Raw genomic sequence first — 21,980 nt, 5'->3', positions numbered from 1 at the left:
AAACGACAATGTTGAAAAGAACAACTGAAAATGTAGGCCCCAGATTAGTGATGGCTCTGAATCCTAAAGGCAGTGCCTAAAATATCAAATGTCTCAACTAAAAGTAAGGACAAATTTGGGAACAAGCTAGAGAGCCTCTTAAAATTCCAGAGTATAAATTCCCAACTTATCTCCCTAGTTTTCAAATTTATAAATGAATATATTTTCAAAGTCTCTACAAGCTGAAGGATTCTAAATCTAGGCCAAATAACTGATTACAACAAAAAGAGTGTTGGTTAAATATGTTTTCTTTCCTTTTCTACTGAGGAACAAATAAGAGGACCTAAGCTAAATTTGTAACATTACAATTTTTTCAGAATGTGAGCCAAATAATAAGTTCTTAAAGAACAGATAGATTTTCAAGGCAAGTTGTGAATTCTCTTTCTTGCATCCCTTCAGAAGTAAGACAGAAGTGACTTTGTGTGGCTACATGACTTGGGGCCAGTTCTGCTTAGAAGCTGGTGGGAGAGATAACTGGTACTCTGAGGCTATAGTTGCTTAATGTGATGAGAAAGTTCTAGTGCATCTAATGCATCCATGCTGGTTTTTCCCTCTACAAACCAGCAGTTTAAGTCAGAGAGTGTCATTTTCACAAGCTTGAGCCAGCCTACATTTCCATTATTATGAATGCTCATAATTAAAACTGGAAAGAACATTTCAGTAAAAATTTTTTAAAATAAATTAAAAAAAATAAAATTGGGCTCATAATTTTAAAAACTGGAAAGAACAGTGGAAATGTAACATCTCAGAAGCATTATGCAATTGGGTAGAGTAAAAGGTAAGGAGGGTTCCTCGGGAAACTAAAAAGTGCTGGATTTTCTACCATTTCTGATATATAAATATAGTACTAGGAAGAAGAAGTATGAACACATAAGATACTCTAGGCCTGGTTTATTGATATAACATTAGGTTGACCTCTACAAAAATACTTATTAGGAATGTCATAATAATAATCATGGATATAATAACTGTTTACAGTTACAATTACAGGTTGGACCAATGCAACCTCCAGGCAAACAAAGATTTTGGAGCAGCATGATCCTCTCCACAAGCTGATATCATAGCATTTGTATGTGTTCAATGTTCAAATGGTTTGGGAACTTCATTTTCAAAAGGCAACTTCAAGACCTAAAATTGTTTTCCTCTATTTAAAAAAAAAAAAAAGTTTGAGAGAACCAGCTAGAGAGTTACCAACTAATTCACGTAGCAGGTATTTCTTTTAAGTATTTACTTAAATACCAGTGCCTGGTACCATGATGAGCACTGGGACACAGAAATGGAAAAACAAACATGGTTTGATGATTATGCCAGCTCATATATAAAACATGTTTGTTAATATGACACATTACCTATGGGGGGAAATAACATACTTTCAAAAGCGATTTTCTGCCTCTGGTTTAGCAGAAGGTGCTAAACCACAAAAATTCACAATTCTGTGCACACACAAAAATTCACAATTTCTTCAGTATGAGTGTGGAAATGTACATATATTTTGGCCTTTGAAAGAGAATTGTTATTAAAATTTTAATAATAACTACTGTTTATTGAGTACCATTATTGGGCCTGTATTTAATATTAACTCTTTTAAACAACCCTGAAAGTAGGTATTATTTCCATTTTATGGATGATTTATGTTGAGAAGCCCCTCCCAGAATAAGCCCATGATATTCTGAACAATTTACAGTTCCAGAGCAGCAGCTGCAGCTCATTTTAAAAGATGAAACAATAGTGACCATTTACTGAACATTTACTCTGTCCTTGCACTGTTCTAGGTCCTTTACATTTATTGTTTCATTTCATTCTCACGACAACCCTACACGATACATAATAATGTATAGATGTAGCAACCAAGGCTCAGAGAGGCTAAGCAATGTGCCCTAAATCACATAGCCAGTGAATGACCATCTAGCAGAGTTACCAACCTGGGGATCTCTGACCCTCAAACACTTACTCTCTCCTCTCTAAAATATTCCCACACTCCACTGACATCCACTTCTCCAACCTCCTTTCATGCTCTGTCCTCTGCCTGAAATGGTCTCCTCTGCTTAACTCCCTCTCAGTCTTCAAGGTTAAATGCAGATATTCCCTTTTCAGTCCCAACCACCCCAGGCAAAATTTGTAATCATAGCACATGTTTTTGCTACTAGTCTAGCACTTATCACATATTATTGTAATTATTTGTATGTATTTCTCTCCCAGGGAGGTTAAGAAGACCTTGAGTGCAAAAAATTGTTTATTATTCATTTTTGAGTTCCCAACACATAGTAAAGAGCTTGGCACATAGACTGACACCCTAAGTTATTAGGTGGCAGACCTAATAACTCACACAAGCCTGCTGTAAATTAAAAGAACCTCTAAAAAAGTGACAAAAACAATCCTCCTGCCTTTATCTGTGAACCATATTTTTTTTGTATGTTTTTATTTGTCTGTTTAAAAGACCCTCAGAAAAGTAAATGTCACCACCTCTCCACCCTCTCTATTTGTCATTCTCCTAACAGGTCGTTCTAGCCTGTTCCTGCATGTTTCTGCCCTCTGAGAAAATTGTGCCTTCTCCTAGTTCAGAAAACACAAAATAGAATTTTCACAAAATCTGTCTTAATTTTGCCTGTTTCCTGGTTAACTAAGCTATACATGGCACAGACCTCCTCTCTGGATTCTCATCACAGCGATAGGCCTTTTTCTTGCCAGTGAGAAATGTGATGACCACAAGGGAGTCTACTAGTGCCAGAAGGAAGGAGCACACTGAAAAATGGTGCATGGCTTAGCCCTTCAAACAGAGCAAATGCATTTTTGTTTACCAATGTTTTATTTTCCTGTAAGGAGATAAGTAAATGTTTTGATTCCTGATTAACAGATTGGAAAGCAAAGATATAGAAAGAGTAAATTATTTGGCCTAAATCCTATTGTCCTAGAGTTTGGAATTTAATCCAACAGTTTTTACCTTCCAGCCTGCACTCAAACTCAAGGCCAAATTTTCAGAAAATGGATTGTAGCTCTATTATTTTCTTTATCAAGACAATCAGGTCATCCCTTTAAATAACTCCTTTCTGCTTCAGAAGTGATATTAATAGACAATTATCCTAAAAACTTATATGCAAAACAGGCTAATAAAAAGATCTGGCTTTTTTTAAAGTTTATACTGAATAGAAATATAGATAATTGGCAGCGCTGTCTGGACAAAGAGTTATAGCTTTGTGATATAAACACATAGACTGCATGTCCAAATTAGCTCAAGAAATCTCCCATTTCTTAGAGGGCGGGCTGGCTGCCAGCTCTCTAAGAGAGAAAAACACACCCTCTTAGAACATGAATCATTACATAGCACATAAAGCAAGTGTGTGAACACACACACAAACACATACACACACAGAGGCGTTTTAAATAATTGCGTGAGACTTTACAAAATATCCCTTCACCACATATAAGGTACACATTTTTTTTTTAATTTAATTTAATTTATTTATTTATTTATTTATTTTTGGCTGTGTTGGGTCTTCGTTTCTGTGCGAGGGCCTTCCCCAGTTGTGGCAAGCGGGGGCCACTCTTCATCGCGGCGCGCGGGCCTCTCACTATCGCAGCCTCTCTTGTTGCGGAGCACAGGCTCCAGATGCGCAGGCTCAGTAGTTGTGGCTCACGGGCGTAGCTGCTCCGCGGCATGTGGGATCCTCCCGGACCGGGGCACGAAACCGTGTCCCCTGCATTGGCAGGCAGATTCTCAACCACTGCGCCACCAGGGAAGCCCAGGTACACATTTTATCAACCAAGATCAGGTTGTCCTTTTCTCATCCATGCTGTCATAAAGGGTAGGCTATTTACCAATAGCATTGCTACATAAGAAGGCTCAAGATGTGCTGTAAACAGGGGTGCCAAACACACAGAGCAGATGACTCAGAACTGATTTTAGAGTACACACTTGTAGGCTGAACTTAGTACCTGCAGCTGGTTATTTGTCAACCCTGTTTTAAAAACAGATTGGTTGACCTTTACGCCTAGAACTAGTTATCTTCTAAATCCCATACCTGAAGTGCAACCTTCTTAGAGAAAGAAGACCTAATAAATGCTTTTAGCATAGGTGCACTAAGATGACCGTTCTTTGAAAATGTGGATTGAAATTTTGAACAAGGACAGAGGTGAGCTCCCCAAGCTGAAACACAACAGAAAACCAGAGGCAAGGTGACCAGAAACGACAGTGGGCATTTGGATGGCTCCCATCCATGTCATAAATGAGTGCAGCGAGTGTCCTTATTCTTTTTATTGTAAATATTCAAAAGTACTGACACATTACGATCAGATGGATAGCTTACAACTGAACCAAGGCCAAAATAGTTCCAAAATCCAAAGGCAAAGGAAGCCAGATATCTCAACATGCGTGCCTAAAAAGCAAGTGTAGAGCACACAATAAAATATAAAAAGAAAACTTACAAGAATAATAAATGTGTTTTTTAACTGCCTTGAGACAACAGATTCCTCACAACAATCAGTTCTACGTTAGCTAGCAAAAAGAGCTACTGCGTTGGACCAAAGATTTTTTTTCCCCTTTATAAAAATTTCTGATTTCATCATAAATGCCATGGTATCACTGTCCAAGGGTCTTGGAGTTTAATGCATATTTTTAGAAGTTAATTTAATAGAGTAAAACCACAACTTGCAAATTTCTTTTCTTTTAATATTGGAAGTATACTTGTCTATTTTATACTACTTTTTGAAAAGCTTTTTTTAATAAGGCATTTTTGGAAAGAATATTTTACATACTTTTTTCAGACTAACTCTACTTCTTTTTAATAAAAACTAATCCAAAAAAAGTAAATACAAACAAAGAATTAAAAAATAAATACGTTCCCTATATTAAAAGCAACTTTTTTCTTGCGTGGTTTACCAGTAAACTCAAAATACACTTAAGCTGATAATTAAAATGATCTATAATTGTCTTGTCTTCACTGTTAAAAAGTCCTAGGATAAAATAATGAGAACGTTTGATACTAAAAGCTGTGCTTCCACCCAAATACACTGCAACACCCCTGAAATGATAGGTAATGAGGACATTGTTTCCTTAGGTTGCTTCTTAGAAGCATCCATAATGCTGGGTTTTTGTAGAGGCGTAGACATTTTCTTTGTGTTTTTGGTTGGTGATGGTGGTGATAGCTGTTTATGAAAGCCATCAGATATGGTTATTTATTAATACAGAAGCCTTTAAAATGCAATGAAGTCAGGAAAGATAAAAAGTCATCTTACAAATACAAACTTAACTCTTCTATCACAGTCCTAAGTAACTGTACAAAAAGTGACATTTGGCTATGGAAACAAAAAATCCTTGTCTCATTATTTCTATCCGTCTCAACGTTCTCACAAGTTATATGAAAAGTTACACGGAGAAAAGAAAGGATTTTTGACAATATTTTACTGAATACATAAAATAATTTTAATCGATATATAGGGTAATATAAAATAACTCACTCAAAAATTAAAATTCCTCAAATTAAGTTAACTCAGTCAATAAATGTATTTGTTTATTATCTGGGTGTCCAGTCATATAGATGTTTTTAAAATATAAGAATGTAAATATAATGTGATGGATTTTCTTGGTTATAAAATTAATAAGCATAAGCACAAAATAATCCATTATTTTTAAATGGAAAATACAGAATGGAAAACAATACTTTTACAGTTTGTTTTGGTTCTTATTTCTAAATAATATGTTTATCAATTTGGAGATTTTCTTATTAACTTCCTGTAACTGCAGAGGAGAACTGAGCTCATTACAAGACTCCACACCTCTCAATTTTCAGGATTGTATCACTATTTTTAGTTTCACTATTCATTATCTTAAAATTTAAATAATTTCCTTATACCATGAATTTGTTTTTATTTAAATCTTTTTTTTTTTTTTTTTGGTTTGGTGTGTAAAATATGTCACACATTCAGAAAGTCATAAAGCATAGATGTATTCTGAAGCAAACATCCATTGGCTGCTCAGATCAAGAAGAGCAATACCAGCCCCAAGAAGCTCCCTCCGTACTTTCTATGTCACAGCTCACTCCCTTTTCCTTAAATGTAACTCTCTCCTGATTTTTTTGGTGTTTACTTCCTTGTTTTGGTGCTTTACATTTTTGCTATCTAAGAATACATCACTCAACATAACAGTCTAGCTTGTTTTTGAGTTTTAAATAAATGGAATTATGCATTATATATTCTTTTACATTAGCATTTTCTAGCTCAATATAATGTTTATAAGATTAATTTATATTGTAGCATTCAGTTGTAGTTCATTTTCTTTGCTATATAGTATTTCATTGTATAATTATACCACAATTTATTAATACATTCTCCTGTCAATAGACATTTAGCTTGTTCCTATGTTGAAGCATATGAACAAAGCTGTTATAAACTTTCTTATACATGTCTCCTGGTACACATGGGCATAGATTTCAGTTGGATATACACCTAAGAGAGGAATTGCTAGGTCACAAGTACAGTATGTTTAGTTTTAGTAAATAAAGTCAAACTACTTTCTAAATTGGTTAAACTAGTTTCCATTCCCACCAGCAGTTGTATGAGAGTTCCAGGTGCTCTACTTCCTTGGCAATCCTCACTATTTTGTCTTTTTAATTTCAGCCATTCTGATGCATATGTAAGGAGCATCTCTTTGCATTTTTAATTTGCATTTCTCTGATGACTAATGAGATTGGGCACCTTATCATACGTTTCTTTACCTATTAGATATTTCCTGTTTTAAAGTGGCTGTTGAGTCATTTGCCCATTTTTCTATTGAATTGTATTTTCTTACTGAGTTGTATGAGTTCTTCATATATTCTGGATATAGGCACTTTGTTAATTATATGTGTTCCAGATATCTCCTAATCTGCAGCTTGCCTTTTTACTATTTTAATTATTTTTAATAGTCTTAATTTTACTGTAATCAAATTAATCAATCCTTACCTTTAAGGTTGGTGCTTCTTAATGTCCAATATGCTTAAAAATCATTCTCTCACGTTGAGATCATGAATCTATTCTTCTATATTATCTTCTAAAGCTTTATTGTTTTGCCTTTCATAGTTAAAGGATCTACAATTTACCTAGAATTGATATTTTTGTGTACAGTGTGAGTGGCTTAAGTTGGGTTTTTTTCCCAGATAGAGCATCCTCTTTTCCAATGCTCAGCAATGTCATTTTTGTCATCAATGTTTAATTTTTTTCGTTAATTTTCAACAGATTCTCTCGACTCCTTACTGTGTAAAATGAGGGTGTTCATACCCTTACAGTTGCTTCCCCTTCCCCTGCCTACCTTTCATCTCCCAACATCTGTCAGCTAGAGCTTTACTTTAACATCATCAAAGCCGAGTGTTTATGCTCTGTTCTTAATCAAGATTAACTCCTCCATGCTTTGTGCATACGTTTATTTTAAAAGCTGATAACCAATAAACAAATTTTTTTTTTACTGCAAAGAAAATTTTATTTTATATATTACTAGTCACGAATTTGCCATTAATTATTACATAAATGCTGCCTAGCGCCATTAACCAAATGGCATGACCATTTTATGTCTACAATTCACTTCTGTATTTACAAACATAATTTTCATGACTCAATAAACAAATTTTATATTATTACAACTATTCATTATATTATTCATCATAGAGCTAGAAAGTGCTAAAAACTACATTCTCTTGCCTATGTTGCTGATGTCACAATACTTGTGCCACTCAAAGGAAAATACACTAGTGCCAAGATTAGAGTCTCCTCTCTTACATTTTACCAATTGCTGAAAAAATAATCTTGCGTTAAATTGTTTTATATTTGGAACATGATGTTCTGGTAAAGTGTTTTGATCTACTTAGAGTTTCTGGTTATTCTTTTTTACTTTCTTAAGATTCATAGGCTTTTCCCACCATATCCTAATATCCTGCAACTTCTCATTAGCAGCAGCTATTATTTGAAAGTGATTCTTTTCTTTTCCTTGAAAACATTTTTCTGTAGGCCTGCCAATCTCTGTCCTAAAGTAGACCAGTTTTCTTCCTTGGCCTAGTACATAACTGTCATCCTTGGATATTGTTTCATTATTCTCCTAAACAAGTTTTTTTGTATAATATATGCCTGAGAAGAGGTAGACCAACTGTAAGGTTAGAGGACGCACAACCCACACAGGACCACCCTCACGTGTGACATCGGTTGCAAGTTTGAGGGGTTCTCCAAATCACGCTCAGTTTTGATAATTCACTAGAAGGACTCACAGAACTCACTGAAAGCTATTATATTCATGGTTAAGAGTTATTGCAGAGAAAGAATACAGATTAAAGTCAGCCAAGGGAGGAAATACAGAGAGTAGAGTCTGGGGAAATACCCAGTGCAGAGCTTCCACTGTCCTTTCCCCATAGAGTCAAGACACATTACTTCTCCAGTATTGATTTTTGACAATAAGCACAGACGCTTGCCAACCAGGGAAGTTCATTAGAGCCTCAGCATTTAGTTTTTACTGAGGCTCCATTACATAGGCATGATTGACTGCCCTCAAGGTCAATTTTAATCTCCAGTCTCCAGGCCCTCAAGGTGTGACTCAAAGTCCAACCTTGAACCACATCCATTACAGTTTGGCTGCGCCAAAGCCCCCAGGAAGACAATAACACCCTATCAGGCATGACATTCCAGGAGTTTAGAGATTACCTCCCTAAAGGTGGTGGCAAAGGCCAGACCTCTAGTGGGGTAAGGTTAAATTATTTATTAAACAATCCCACATCTTCCCCTTTCTCGGTTTTCACCCTTTTTTTTTTTACTGGAGTACACCCTCAAGTAAAGGTTCATAGATGTAAATTCCCACTTTAAATCTGTAGTGTTCTGAGATTTCACAATGATATGTCTAAATACAGGCCTTTTAAAAATTTATCTGACTTGGCTTTTATGGACTGTTTGAATTTTAAAATCTCCCTTTAGCTCTGGAGATGTTATTTCTTTAACAATTCCTTCCCTCTACCATGAGTGCTTTGTCTTTCTAGAATACCTACTAGTTGGCTATTAGACATCTTGAACTGATTTCCAGTTCTGAGTCCAAAGCTTCTCCAGGGTTCTTCACTGCAGCTTAGTGACTTCTATCCTTGCAGTCCACTTCTCTCATATTCTAGGGTGTTGTTTTCTCCTCTTCTTCCTCTCTGCTCCGCTATAAACTTGATAAAGCATGTTTACCTTCTTCTCATCTACTCATGACAACTTATAATTCTCCCCATCTTTGTGGACTACAAATCTTTTTTATTCTCCTAATATTATTTTAAATTATTTCTGTGAGAGATGAATAAATAAATGTGCTCACCTTGACATCGTGAACTAGAAACTGCCCTTATGAATTTAAAAAATATTTTAAAGACAGGTGGCTTTTATCTTCACAGTATGTTTCCTGTGACTATATCAGTGGCATGACACCCAGCAATGAATGCATTCCCTGAGCCTTGATTACACATTTCCAGGACAAGAGCGTCTTAGGAGAGGTATACACATAGAGCCTTATATGACACTTCTTCCTTTATCATCTTACATACACAAGATATCACATTATAAATATTAAAAGGAAAAAAAAATGACCTCAGTGACTTTATTTTTAAAATTTATTTTCAAAGCTGTTCCTATCTAAAGAAAAACAACAGAAAAAAAGTATAAAACTCTTACCAAGTTCCAGATGGCAGCTGTGGTGTACAAGAAAGAATGCTGGCTTTGGCATCAGAAGACCTGGGTTTGAGGCCTGGCTCTGCTTCTGTTGTCTCAGTAACTTTGATCCAGTTACTAAACTTTTCTGAGTCACAAATTTCTCTTCCATAAACAGACATGTGTCTGTCTCACCACTGTTGAGAGGCTGAAAACAAACAACAGACATGAAGGAACTTTATAAATTTCAATGTAAACAGAAAATAAAATACACTTTCCAAATGACTATATTCTCCAAGGGAGGTTTTGTGCAGAACTCAACAGAATCTTTTAGGGGAAAAAAAAGGTCTACATCTCTGTGACCATCTTTTCTCAGACAAGGAAAAAAAAAAAATCACTCAAAAATCACCTGAATTTTCCATGGGTTCCACCACATAGATAAACACGCCCACTGGAGATGATTGTAAACATAATTATAGACTCTAAAAATGGTATATAAAAACAAGTTCCTAATTCGGAGCTTATTCACTTACCCTGTCCTTCAGCAAACATACAATGAATGCCAACAATATTCCAAGCCCTTGAAACATTTTTTTAAAACATCAATTAAACCCACTACTTTCACTCACTCAGAAAGCTTCCTGTTTGTAGGGGAGATCATGTATGTACCCTTATACCCATAGTACAGTATTGGGTATAACAAGTTACATATGCCTGCCGCAAACTAATAAGAAATGATACTTCAGCCTTAAAAAATTAGTGGGTGATATTTCCCACCTATGAGAGTCACAAAATTCCAAAAGTGTGACAATATACACTACTGGAAACAATGTCAAGAAACAGGGTCTCCCATTGCTGTTGAGAATGTAAGATGGTACAAACCTTATGGCAAAGAACTTGGCAATATTTAACAAAATTAGACATAACTTTATCTTGTATTGCTTAGACTCAGCAATCCCACCTCTTGGAATGTATCCAAGATTCACTATCAAAAAATGAAAAGACACATGCACAAGTCTATTCACTGCAGCCCTATGCATAATATCAAAAACTGGAAAAAACCCAAATGTCCATCAATAGGAAACTTGTTGAATAAAACATGGTCCAAAAAAATGGAATATCACACCACCAATTAAAATAAAGGGGGTGAGAGTGAAGGTCTCTAGTACATGACCTCCAGAATATGTCGTTAAATGACAAAAGCTAGGTGAAGATACGCATTAGTATACTACCACTTGGGAAAGGGGAATGTATAAATAAATACATATATTTGCTTATTTTAAAATGGAGCAGGAGAAAGAAGAGTCTTTTCAATAAATGCTGCTAGGAAAACTGTATACGTACATCCCAAAGAATGGAGTTGACCCTTATTATACCATATACAAAAATTAAAATGGTTCAAAGACATAAATATAAGACCTAAAACTACATATCTCTTAGAAGAAAACATAGGATAAAAGCTTCATGAAAAGAGAAAAAAAAAAATTTTTTAAAGAAAAAAAAAAAAAGTAGGCTTTCAATTGGCTAAAATAAGTAGAGGAACATCCTAAGAAAAGGGAACTAAGTTCACAGAGGTAACAGATATAGCAAAGTAACGCTTTGTTCTGGGAACTGCGAAAAGCTTGGATTGCCTGAAGAATGGGTTCTGTATAGAAGATATGAAGAATAGGCCATAAAGGAGAGGGCCTCTTATAACAGGTTAATGCATATGGGCTTTATTCCATAGGCAATAAGTAACCTTGGAAGGTTTTCATTATCAAGGGGATATGTAATAAAATAGAGCTTAATACCAATAATATTTTACTTTTGTATTAATCTTTATTCTTTTTTTTTTTTTTTTTTTAGACCATGCCGCACAGCATGCAGGATCTTATTTCCCCGACCAGGGGTCAAACCCGAACCTCCTGCAGTGGAAGCGTGGAGTCTTAACCACTGGACCACGAGGGAAGTCCCTTGATCTTCATTCTTTACAAATTGCTTTTACATACATGATCTCATTTGATCCCCGCCATAATTCTATAGTGGAGGTGTTATTACTACTTGTCAGTAGAATAATCTTTAAACAAGACATAGGCCCAGGTCTTATATGATTTCAAATTCAATCTGCTTCAAATCTACTTCCATTGTAGGAAGACTGATGTTTTGAAGTTGTGTGCAAAATACACTAAAGCGAGAGGATACTGAAGGCAGTAGGGCAGCTCCTGAAGAACAAAGGAACTGCTGAGACAGAGCTGGCTTTTAGGAGCCAGCGTTTAGCCAAGTAATCGAAAACCAATGAGCAGGCTTCTTCTCTTCTAGAAAGTTTGACTCTGCCACGAAGGCAGCGGGAACAGGATTATGGAGATGATCTCAAATTTCTTTAAAATTCCCCCATGGTACTGAGCACTGTCCTAGGCACAGAGCGCTGCCAAATAGGTGCCTGGGGCATTCATTCCTCTCCGTGGGCACTAACACTACATGCCAAGGACCGGGAGAACCTTAGTTCCTACACTGTTCTGAACTGTACTACCTGCTTCCAATTGCCTACTGCAGACCCAGATCACATCACTCCAACAGAATGAAATCAGATGCCTCTTCCAACATGACAAAGATATGTTTGTTTAAATGACAACTGTAGGATTCCGCCAAGGACATGTGGGCCATGTGAAAACTGGAAGCACAGAGCTCACAGCTGTTCATTTCAACAGTCAAGAGTGGACAACTGGTAAGAATCCAAACAATTTTTTATTGTTTAAGTCTTAGGTGCTCTTGTTTTTCTAATAGCTTCCCTGCTACCGATGCAAATTTGATCTCTCAAAATAAGGATTTTTCAGGAAAACGTCTTGCATATGTTAACAAAGACGCGTTTGATTCGACTTCTCTAACACTGAAATATAAAGTGATTAAGATGAAAATTTCCTAACATCATATTACCTTTAAAGGTTATTCTAAAATAGTTAAAACATTAAACTCCAGCTTTGTTTCAAGGCCTCCTCCAGGTTCTGTCTTGGCGTAAGCTGAGCCTTACACAAGACTCCAGCGCTGACTCACTTACCTAGTTCAGATCTTTCTTCAGGGTCCCTGAGTAATGCTGATAGAAGTGTTAAAGCAAAGGATTAACATCCCTCATCCCAATTCCCTCAAACAGTAGTTTTCTTTTTTCTGCTTTTTGTTTGCTTATTGTATTTTAGCTCAAGAAATCCTATCTTTACAAGAAATCTTTTGTTTAAGTCCACTATATAAAACTGCTAAAAGCAGAGTTGTAGTTGAAGGAGACAGGAAAAGAGGTGAAACCTGATTATTTATCCTCCCTTGGGCCCAAAGCCTTTTGCTGGACACACAGTAAAACAGCTGACCTTAAAGATTTCTGAGGTTAACTTAGAATTTGAGGCATGATCTTCAAGATTTAGGAGCATAAAAACACTGAGTTAGACCAACCTCCTGGGTGTGAATAACAGAGCAGTCTACTTGATCGCTTCACTCATTCATTCTTCCCACAATTATTCACTAAATATTTATGAGGTGCCAGGCACTGTTCTTAGCGAAAGGGATATAGCAGGAAACAAAAGAGACTAATTTTGTGCCCTCATGGAGCTTACAAGATAGTTGGGGGAAGACACTTAATAAAGACATAAATAAAAGTATATATGTTTGATGTGATAGAAAATGGGTATGAAGAAAAGTAAAATAGGATGAGGGATAGAAAAAAGGTATACACGTGTGAGTGTGCGTGTGTGTGTGTGTGCTCTTTTATGTGGTGAGTTGGGAAAGGCCTCCCTTGTGAGGCTAACCTTTAATCGGGGAGTCAATAAAGTGAAATATCTGGAACAAGAGCTATTCAGGTGGAAGAAACAGTAAGTAGAAAAGCGCTGAAGCAAGCGAGTGCTTGGCATGTTTGAGGAAGACCGAGGAAGCCAGAGTGACAGGAGCAAAGCAATGAAGAGTGACAGCAGTAGAAGATGAGGTCAGGAGGATATCAGCTCCTCGGGGGAAGAGGCCAGATCACCCTCAATGTCGCTCTTCAGGGGCCAGCTGCAAGTTATGGAGTGGGTGGTCAACAAACACGTGTTGGAGAGAATCAGAAAGTCCATTGTTCTAATAAAAAGAACAAATTAAAGAGTATATATAATTTCTTAGTTCTTCCATGAGAAAGTCTGAGGTGGAAATTTTGTAATGTATTTGTCTGATTAGAGTCCAGAACATCTCCTCCCTCCCTAGTGACCCCTGCCTTGGAGACAAAGTGCCTTCAGTGTTTTCAGGGCCACATCTCCCACCAAAGTCAGTTTCTGATGTTCTTACTGCTTGGATTACATAGGATGGAATGTTCCAAGGAAAATGATGACTAGTGAAGGATGAACAACATTAATAGATTAGATCCCCTGGCACATAGAAATCACTTTTAGATCAGAAAAGAAACAAATTGTTGCAAAATCAATGGCCTTGCACTGTAGCTCTGAGCTTCACAGAACTTCTGTCAAGTGTAGTTTTGGTCAACCATGTCACTCCCTCAGCCACTTAGAGCTGCATTAAGCACAATTCCAGAGCTAAACTGATATTATGAGGTAAAAATTGGTTGACTCTTTTACTTGTATTTCTGGGAGCAGGCCACTTTTAGCATAATTTCTTAAGAGGAGCAATTTTCAAATAAGGTTTTATGGCAGGCTTTGTCTTGTGTTTCTTTTTGTAAGGATAGCCATAGTCTCATCATTCCCTCTCTTGGGACCCACCATCCGCCACGAAACATGACTGATTTCCTGGTTTCCTAATCCCCTTTGCAATCTGTGAGTGAGTTAATAACAGCAAAAAAGTCATTCTATTTGCAACTCTAAATATATCAAGATTGCCAGACTGTTCAAGAAAAAAAATGCAATCTTGGCGTTTAGATTTTTTCTTAAAGGGATATTTCATCTTTGTTGTAATGAAGTTAATTCCAGACCACACACCAAAAAAAGCCATAAATCTGTGCAACAGAGATAATGAAGTAACTTAGACTGTTGACTGCAGGTGAAACAAGGAAGAGTAGAATATTTTGTAGGCCTATTACGAGTAGAAGCAGGACATTACATTTAAACTGCATGACATTAAAAGTCAAAAAGGATAGGAACTTTTGCTGTCAGAGTGTTTGTTTGGTTTGGTTCCTCATCAGCACCCTTTCTGCCCTGATATATTAGAATGCAAGCCAAGTGGTAGGCCTCTTATCCTTTTTACCTTTTCCTGTCTCACAGGGAAAGGTACTGACCCTGTGGATAGGGTAAGTCAGCAGCTCTGACCTTACCATTTATACAGCTGGGTTTATGAAAAGATATTCACTGCCAGTAGTTCACAATGAAGGTCCTGCCAAACTCCTTGACGACCATGAGGCAGGTCATCCACTCACCTGCTCCAGGTATGATCTCCCTCACCTTTCCTCAAAATAAATAGTACTTGGACTAGGGTGACCAACCATCTAGGATTGCCCACAACTGAGGGATGGACTGGGACCTGGGACTTCTAGTGCTAAAACTGGGAAAGTCCCAGGCGAAGCAGAGGAGGTGCTCACCCTAAGTTGGATCCCCACAAAGTATGAAGCAGCTCTTGACTGGGAGCTGTGGACAGTGGGCCTTGGTGGAGTTGCACGGCTCCCTTTTACCACAACCAGGGTAAGGCCTCACTGTCCAGGCCTTTGAGGAACACCATGTAGAAGTCCTCTCATTTGTCCAGTACCACGGTAACCTCTGACAATTTCCACGTTAGCAAAATGGGGACAATAATTGTGCCTACTTCCTAATTCTTCTATGAGAATTAATTAAGTTAATATTAATATGTATAAAGTGCTTACAGCAAAGCTTGGCACTTAATCAGTGCCTAACAAATGTTACCTACTGTCATCATGGTCATTAGCTTCTGGATGGGAGAGAAATGATGCAGGACTTCACACTGTAGTTGATTCTCTCCTAGTGAATCTTAACCAGCTTATGCATATTATCTTTTCAAAAGTGAGAAAAGAAAGAGAGAGGAAGGAAGGAAGAAAGATAGGAAAGAAGGAAGGGAAGGTGGAAGGGAAGAAAGGAGGGAGGGAGGGAGGGAGGGAGGGAGGGAGGAAGGAGGGAAGGAAGGAAAGAAGGAGAGATTACGGTTAGTAAAGTCAGTTAAGATTTATCTGCTTTCTTAAAAAGTAATTCTACCCACAAGGACTGACATTTGAACAAGGTCAAAGTCCATATGAAAAATATTTTTAAAAATGGAAACAATTGGTATTAATACATGGCATTTTCAGAATAAGTTACTGCTCTTATCAACACTGTTTATCATAGTTTAGAAATGCAAACAATCTGACCATCCACCAGTAGGATAATGATTAACATAAATTATGTTACATCCGTAATCAAATTCTGTTAATTGAATGTGTTAAAATAAATAAGGTCAATATTTATGCACTGATATGGAAAAGATCCCCAAAGCATACTGTTGCAGAACAATATATACAGCACAATTCCATGTATGTAAACAAATCACAAAGATGTCTGTCTCTCTCTATATATAAATGTAAGTACATGAATGCATAAAATAAGGTTTGAAAGTATAGACACATAAGTACCTAAGGATTATCTTTGGGAAGAGGAGAATGGGTTGGGGGTTGCTTGAACAGGAGACTCATTTTTATGTTAAAATCGTGTGCTGCTTGAAATTTATTCTCCGAAGAGAATATATTCATATATTATTAATCCTTTGTAATTTTTTTAAATAGCATAATAAAACAGATGTAGAATAGAATTCCACCCCAAAATTCTTTTGTTATTTTCTCCTTCTTTTTCCTTCATCCTCAATATACCTCCAAAATAGGAAAACAAATTTGCTGTAAATGGCAAAGCATCCAAGTTACTGCAGATGAGGTGTATGGCATATAATTCACTAACTGATAATGAGAGTTGACAATAGTAAAGAGCCCACAAAATTATACCCAAGTACAAACTGAAAGAAAGAGCCACCCTGTTGAATATGTTTAGCAATAAGTTCTAAAAAATTGATGGCTGTTTTTAACCAATGGCATCTTAATAGTCATAGAATACAAAAACCGAAGACTAACGTTACGTTTTTCTGAGGTCTTTGCAAACTAGATAATGGTAATAATCTGGATTAAATCTTGTATCACGATTTTAGGGAGGTTGGGATGGGTTACTGTGTGAGCACATCCTTTTGTAGCATTAGCGGTATCAGCGCATAACCTGAATCCTGAAGATGCTGTCTAGAAGACTTCTGTGCTGGGTGGACAGCTGAAGAGGACCCTCTAAAAGTCTGTAACTATGACTAGTTTAGGAAAGGTATTACTGCATTGGAAAGGACTTGAGACTCAAAGACTGACCTGGGTTTGACTTCACTCTTCAATAACAACTATATGATTTGAGATACATTACTTATCTCCTTGTACCTCTCCCCTACCTCTGTCAAAAAGCATAATCATCACTACTTCAAAGGATTATTGTAAAAATTAGAAATAAGGTATATAAAAGCACAAAGTAAGCACAAAATAAATACTAAATATATTTGCCTGAAACTTATATAGTTCCTTTAATCCTTATGCAGTTACACTGTTGTACTGGTTTTCATTTTTAAAAATAATTTATTATGAATTTCTGGCTTTTTACCCTTTTTAAAAATTCTACCTTAACTATAAGGTCAAGTGATTACAAAAGAATAAAGCTTTCAAAAACATTTAATGAACAGAAATTTACTCATTCAAATATGCACTCAAAGAAATCATGGGGTCTTATAATTGCCAGGGGCTGAAGAAGTCATCTGGTTGAATCTAACTCCTATTGCATGAAACCTTTATTTCATACTCTACTCCTGAAGGCTACTCAAAAAGAAGCATGCTTCTTAACCTCTAAGCCAGAAAAAAACGGGGGGAGAGAAGTCTTTTTGAAAGGAAGAGCTGGACTAGAAGAGAAGCCACAAGTGTACCTGGAGTATCAGCACCTACCTCTTTCTAGCAGAACCACTGCACCAGGTGATAGCATTTACATCTATGGAAGTGAGTGAAATCGCTCTGAGAGTAGGTGTAGTAGAGAAACAAAGAGTGCTTGGGTGCTAGACTTAAGGAACGCCACATTTAGAAGTTGGATAGAGAGGTTAGAACCGGCAAACGAGACTTAGGAGTTGCCTGTTAGGTTGGAAGAAACTATCTAATCAGAGTTTCTATTGAGGTCACAGTTTTAGGTGAGATGAGTGATATACAAGATATACAAGGGTGGTTCACATTAGAACGGGAAAGATAATTATGACGTAAATTAAAAGAGGAAATGCTCCTGGAGAGGCAGCAGAACATTGAACCAAGGGACAGAAGGCTAGAGTTAAATTCCCAGCTCTGACTCTTACTAGATGTATTGGACAGGACACATGAGTTTGCCCTGAGCCTCAGTCAACTCCTCTGCAAAAGGAGAGATGATAATACCTATCTCAATGGGCTGCTGTAGGAGTTCACTGAATTAATGTATTCGAATATACACTGTAAAGGAAAAAATGTTACACAAACTCTCTGCCTAGAACTTACATTCTTCCAGGACGAGGGCCCACCCTACCCATTTCTCTCTTACCAGTCTTCTGATTGAATCCTGACCTCCCTGATGGTAACTACCTGCTTTCTGTGATCTTTTTCTGTTGCCTGAAAGCTAGGGCCTTAGTGCCAATTGCCACTGCCCGAGCTCTGTACCATTCTAGTTGCCGTGGGGCACTTGCCAAATCACTGACCCCATTCCTGACTGTCTTTCTGGCCCACCTACCACCTATGAGCCCAAGTTATGACATGCTCCAAAGTGTTGTTTCAGAGCCAACCCCACATATAACTACTGAGATTCAAATCACATACTTAACATCTATATCTAGATTGTTTGCTCAGTCACAAAGATTTCTTAAAGTTCTTGAGACCAAAGTACCTTGTGTCTTACAAAGGTGATATCCACAGCAATACATATATATATACACACACACACACACATAGATATTCATCAATTTCCTTCACCTTAAGTTAATTTGCATAAATAATAAAGGCTTTTGTTCATTTAAATAGTCATAAAAATTGTTTATGGTTATGATGAAAATATCTGGATTGTGTCTAAAAGTCTTCTCTAATTAGGTAAGCCATCCATGCCATTTATTTGAAGATTCTTTGATCAAGTTGTTTTCATTGAAAATAAGTATGGCTTTCACATTATCAAAAGGTCTACACTGTAATTAAATTGCTACTTGTTTTATCACTTCCCTGGGGAAAAATACTCAGCCAGTCACTTGTTGAGCTAGGTCTAAAACCAATCCATTATTGGACTCACTGATATTTTAATTACTATTTAATTACTAATTATTAGAGGAAAAATTTTTAATTAAATAATGGTATGTTCTACTCTTAATTTTTTAATTAGTTGATTTGCTCTAAATACAATATTATATCCTTTCAGCCAATCATTTTGAAAATAATAAAAATACAGTTGAATCTTGTTACCTTGATCTTTGAGATCTGGGAAGGGGATAAAGAAGGAGAGAGAAGAAGGGTACTATGTGAACATCAAATGACACCTAATGGTTTTTAAAACCCCAGCAAAGACTTTGTGCTTCACCAAGCTCTACTCAAGCACAGAGAAAAAATGTAATACCCATGACAGGGTGTTACAATCATGCCATACATAGAAGCAATTCTTATTCCATAATGGAAAGCTCCATGTCAAACTAAAATAACTCCAGGTCTTTTATATTTTACAGTGGACTAATAACCTTTATTGCTATTTTTAAAAGATGTTAGTTTCTACTTTCTAAGAAATTGAATTAATTTGCTCTTCTCCAATTATCAATCCCCTTTTTGGCTCATCCCTAGATTACAAAGAAAAATGTAAGTGAACCTGTAATGACTTTACCTGAATTCTTAAGCAGAATACAAACTGTTCCAACTTTCTCATATGACACGCCAGTTTGCTATAGTTAACTAATTTAAGGAAATAAGCCTAGTTCCACTGGTGATGGAGATGACTGGCAATGGAACTCAGATTTGGGTGAGTTTTCAGCATCCATTGTCATTGGTTATATGCTCCCATAGCATTCTGTCTTTCTTTCAAAATATTTACCAGCTCATTACATATTTGCATGATAATATTGTTAACGTCCTTCTCCCTAATATGACAGTAAGATCCATGAGAACAAGGGTAAGATCAATTTTTTCCCACCAATGTACATTCCAGCACCCAGTTTAGTGGGTACCTAGAATGTAGCAAGTGTGCAAAACATTTTTATGGAAAAAAATGAATAAAAAAATAATTGAGTTAGTATTATTTTCAAGGAGTATTTAGGAATGGATCAGTACCAGTCACTTGGTATGTCCCATGTAATGAAATTCTACAAAAGGTATTTTTTGAACAATCAATAACACCACATTTCGAGCACACACCACTTTCTCTGGTACTTTTTGCAGAGGCTGGTTTTAACCTTCTCTGATGACCATGGTGACAGCCCTTTTGCATACTATATTAAGAGCATTCTGCTATATATTTTTGTGTTCTATAGTTTGTCTTTACAGACCAACTGAAAATTTAGAACACCAAAACAAAAACAAAAACACTCCTTAGAAGCATATCCCCTAATCTGTTACACCAGAAATATGAGGAAAAAATTTTTTAACTTTTTCCCTTCACATGGTGTGAACATCTGATTGAGAGATCTCTTACAGCATGGTGGGGTAAATCAATGGTTCTCAAACTTGAGCGTGCATCAGAATCACACGGAGAACCTGTTAAAACACAGATCACTGGACAAACCCTCAGAGTTTGTGATTCCACAGGTCCGGTGTGGGGGCCTGAGAATTTGTATTTCTAACAAGTGCCCAGGTGATGCTGATGCTGCTGGTCTGGGGACCACACTTTGAGAACGACTAGTGTAGGTGCTGGAAGGGTAACCTGCTAAAACTAGGTTCAATGCCAGGTATATTCCTGGTTGAAATAGTCTCATAGAGAAAATTATAAATGGTTGGTAGAGAAGACAAATTATCAGAAGGTGCTACATATTATGCAATACATTATTAAATAACCAGCTTGCCTTATTACTTAGCTGGGTGTTTTTTTTTTTCTTTCAATTACACTTCTTCAGGAATTATCTTGTTTCACTTTTTAATAACTAAAATGGGAGGAGGGTGAAATCTCTAAGTTATTTTTGTCCTCAGTAAGAACCACCTCCATTCATTCCCTGTCCTTCAGTGCCTCAAGGGAGTCACTTATCCTCTTTAGTCATTATTCACTTATCTGTAAAAAATGGATATATAGTACCTATCTCAGTGCTGTGAGGATTAAATGAAACCCTAAATGAAAAATACTTAGCCTCCAAAATGGTCTGTAAATCGTAGCTGCTATGTTTTTACTAATTTGTCTACTCACTCAAGAAAGTAAATTTCAATGGTCCTGGGACCAGTGTCTGAAACTATCAATACTTATATTTCTAACACTTTAATTGCCTACAGCAGTAACTCTAAACTGTAAAGAAAAATGTTCAGTTATGTTCTAGGGATTCCACTTACTGTGGCAGAGAACTGTTTGATTTGGAAATTTTGGCACAGGGCACCAGGACAGCATTCTCCCAAATACACAAAATTATAAAGAAGAATCACCTGGAGCACTACTTAAATATTCAAGTTCCTGAGCTCCACCGCAGACTCCCAAAACTATCTCCAGGGGAAAGGCCTAGGTGATTATTTAAAAGTAGACAATTACTCCAGGTGATTTTTCTGATCACCAAGTTTGGGAAACAACGAAGGGACCTCTCACTCCAGTCTAATGGTGGCTATTAGAAGCCCTAAACATCGTTTCTATTTATTCATTAGGCCATTGTTTACTAGAAAATTTCGTAAGTCCTTTCTGTCTTACTACTTTTGTTTTTTGAGTTGAATTAAAGTCACCTGGAGAGGCCAGCTGCAAGTGGGTTTTTTTGCTGGTGCTTTGAAAAGCTTCTCAGTGTTTTTAGTTAACTCACCCTTTCAAACTAGTCGGGGCCTGTGCCTCATTTTTTAATTGCCCCCTTTTGAACTTCCTCCTGCAACGTCTCCTTTTTGATCTCTCCCTCGGGTCTAGCTTGTTTGTCCCTTAACTTCATCTTGGGTAGAACATTTGGTGCTTTACCAGTTCACGAGGCTCTGCTGGAAGAGTCGATTTCCAGGGATTTTACAGGCTGGCCAAAACAGTTTGTTCAGAACGGTGTCGCCGGGGCCGAAGACTGGCGGCAAGTCGGCGGAACACTTCCTGACTCTGCACAACCACCGTGACCTTGCGCGAGCGAGCGAGCGGGCGGGCGGGCGAGTGAGCGGGCAAGCGCCGCCCGCCCCGCTC

At 37.0% G+C, this 21,980-nt stretch overlaps 1 protein-coding gene across 19 annotated transcripts in view; it reads right to left on the bottom strand.

Moving 5' to 3' along the window:
- The window catches only part of TMC1 (transmembrane channel like 1), a 431,339-nt gene extending 409,467 nt beyond the window's left edge, over positions 1 to 21,872 (bottom strand). For 17 of the 19 annotated variants that reach the window (XR_014247278.1, XR_014247279.1, XR_014247280.1 and 14 more), the window contains exons 1-2: positions 21,628 to 21,754; positions 9,691 to 9,874 (exon numbers count right to left, since the gene is read on the bottom strand). The gene's annotated coding sequence lies outside the window, so the exon portion shown is untranslated. The other 2 variants (XM_082401409.1, XM_082401397.1) reach the window with 2 other exon arrangements.
- Positions 21,873 to 21,980: the final 108 nt, after the last annotated feature.

Source organism: Balaenoptera borealis (genome assembly GCF_965194805.1).
Source record: "Balaenoptera borealis genome assembly, chromosome: 8".
Lineage (NCBI taxonomy): Eukaryota > Metazoa > Chordata > Mammalia > Artiodactyla > Balaenopteridae > Balaenoptera > Balaenoptera borealis.
Note: the sequence above shows the minus strand (reverse complement) of the source record. Positions and strands in the feature narration are given on the sequence as shown.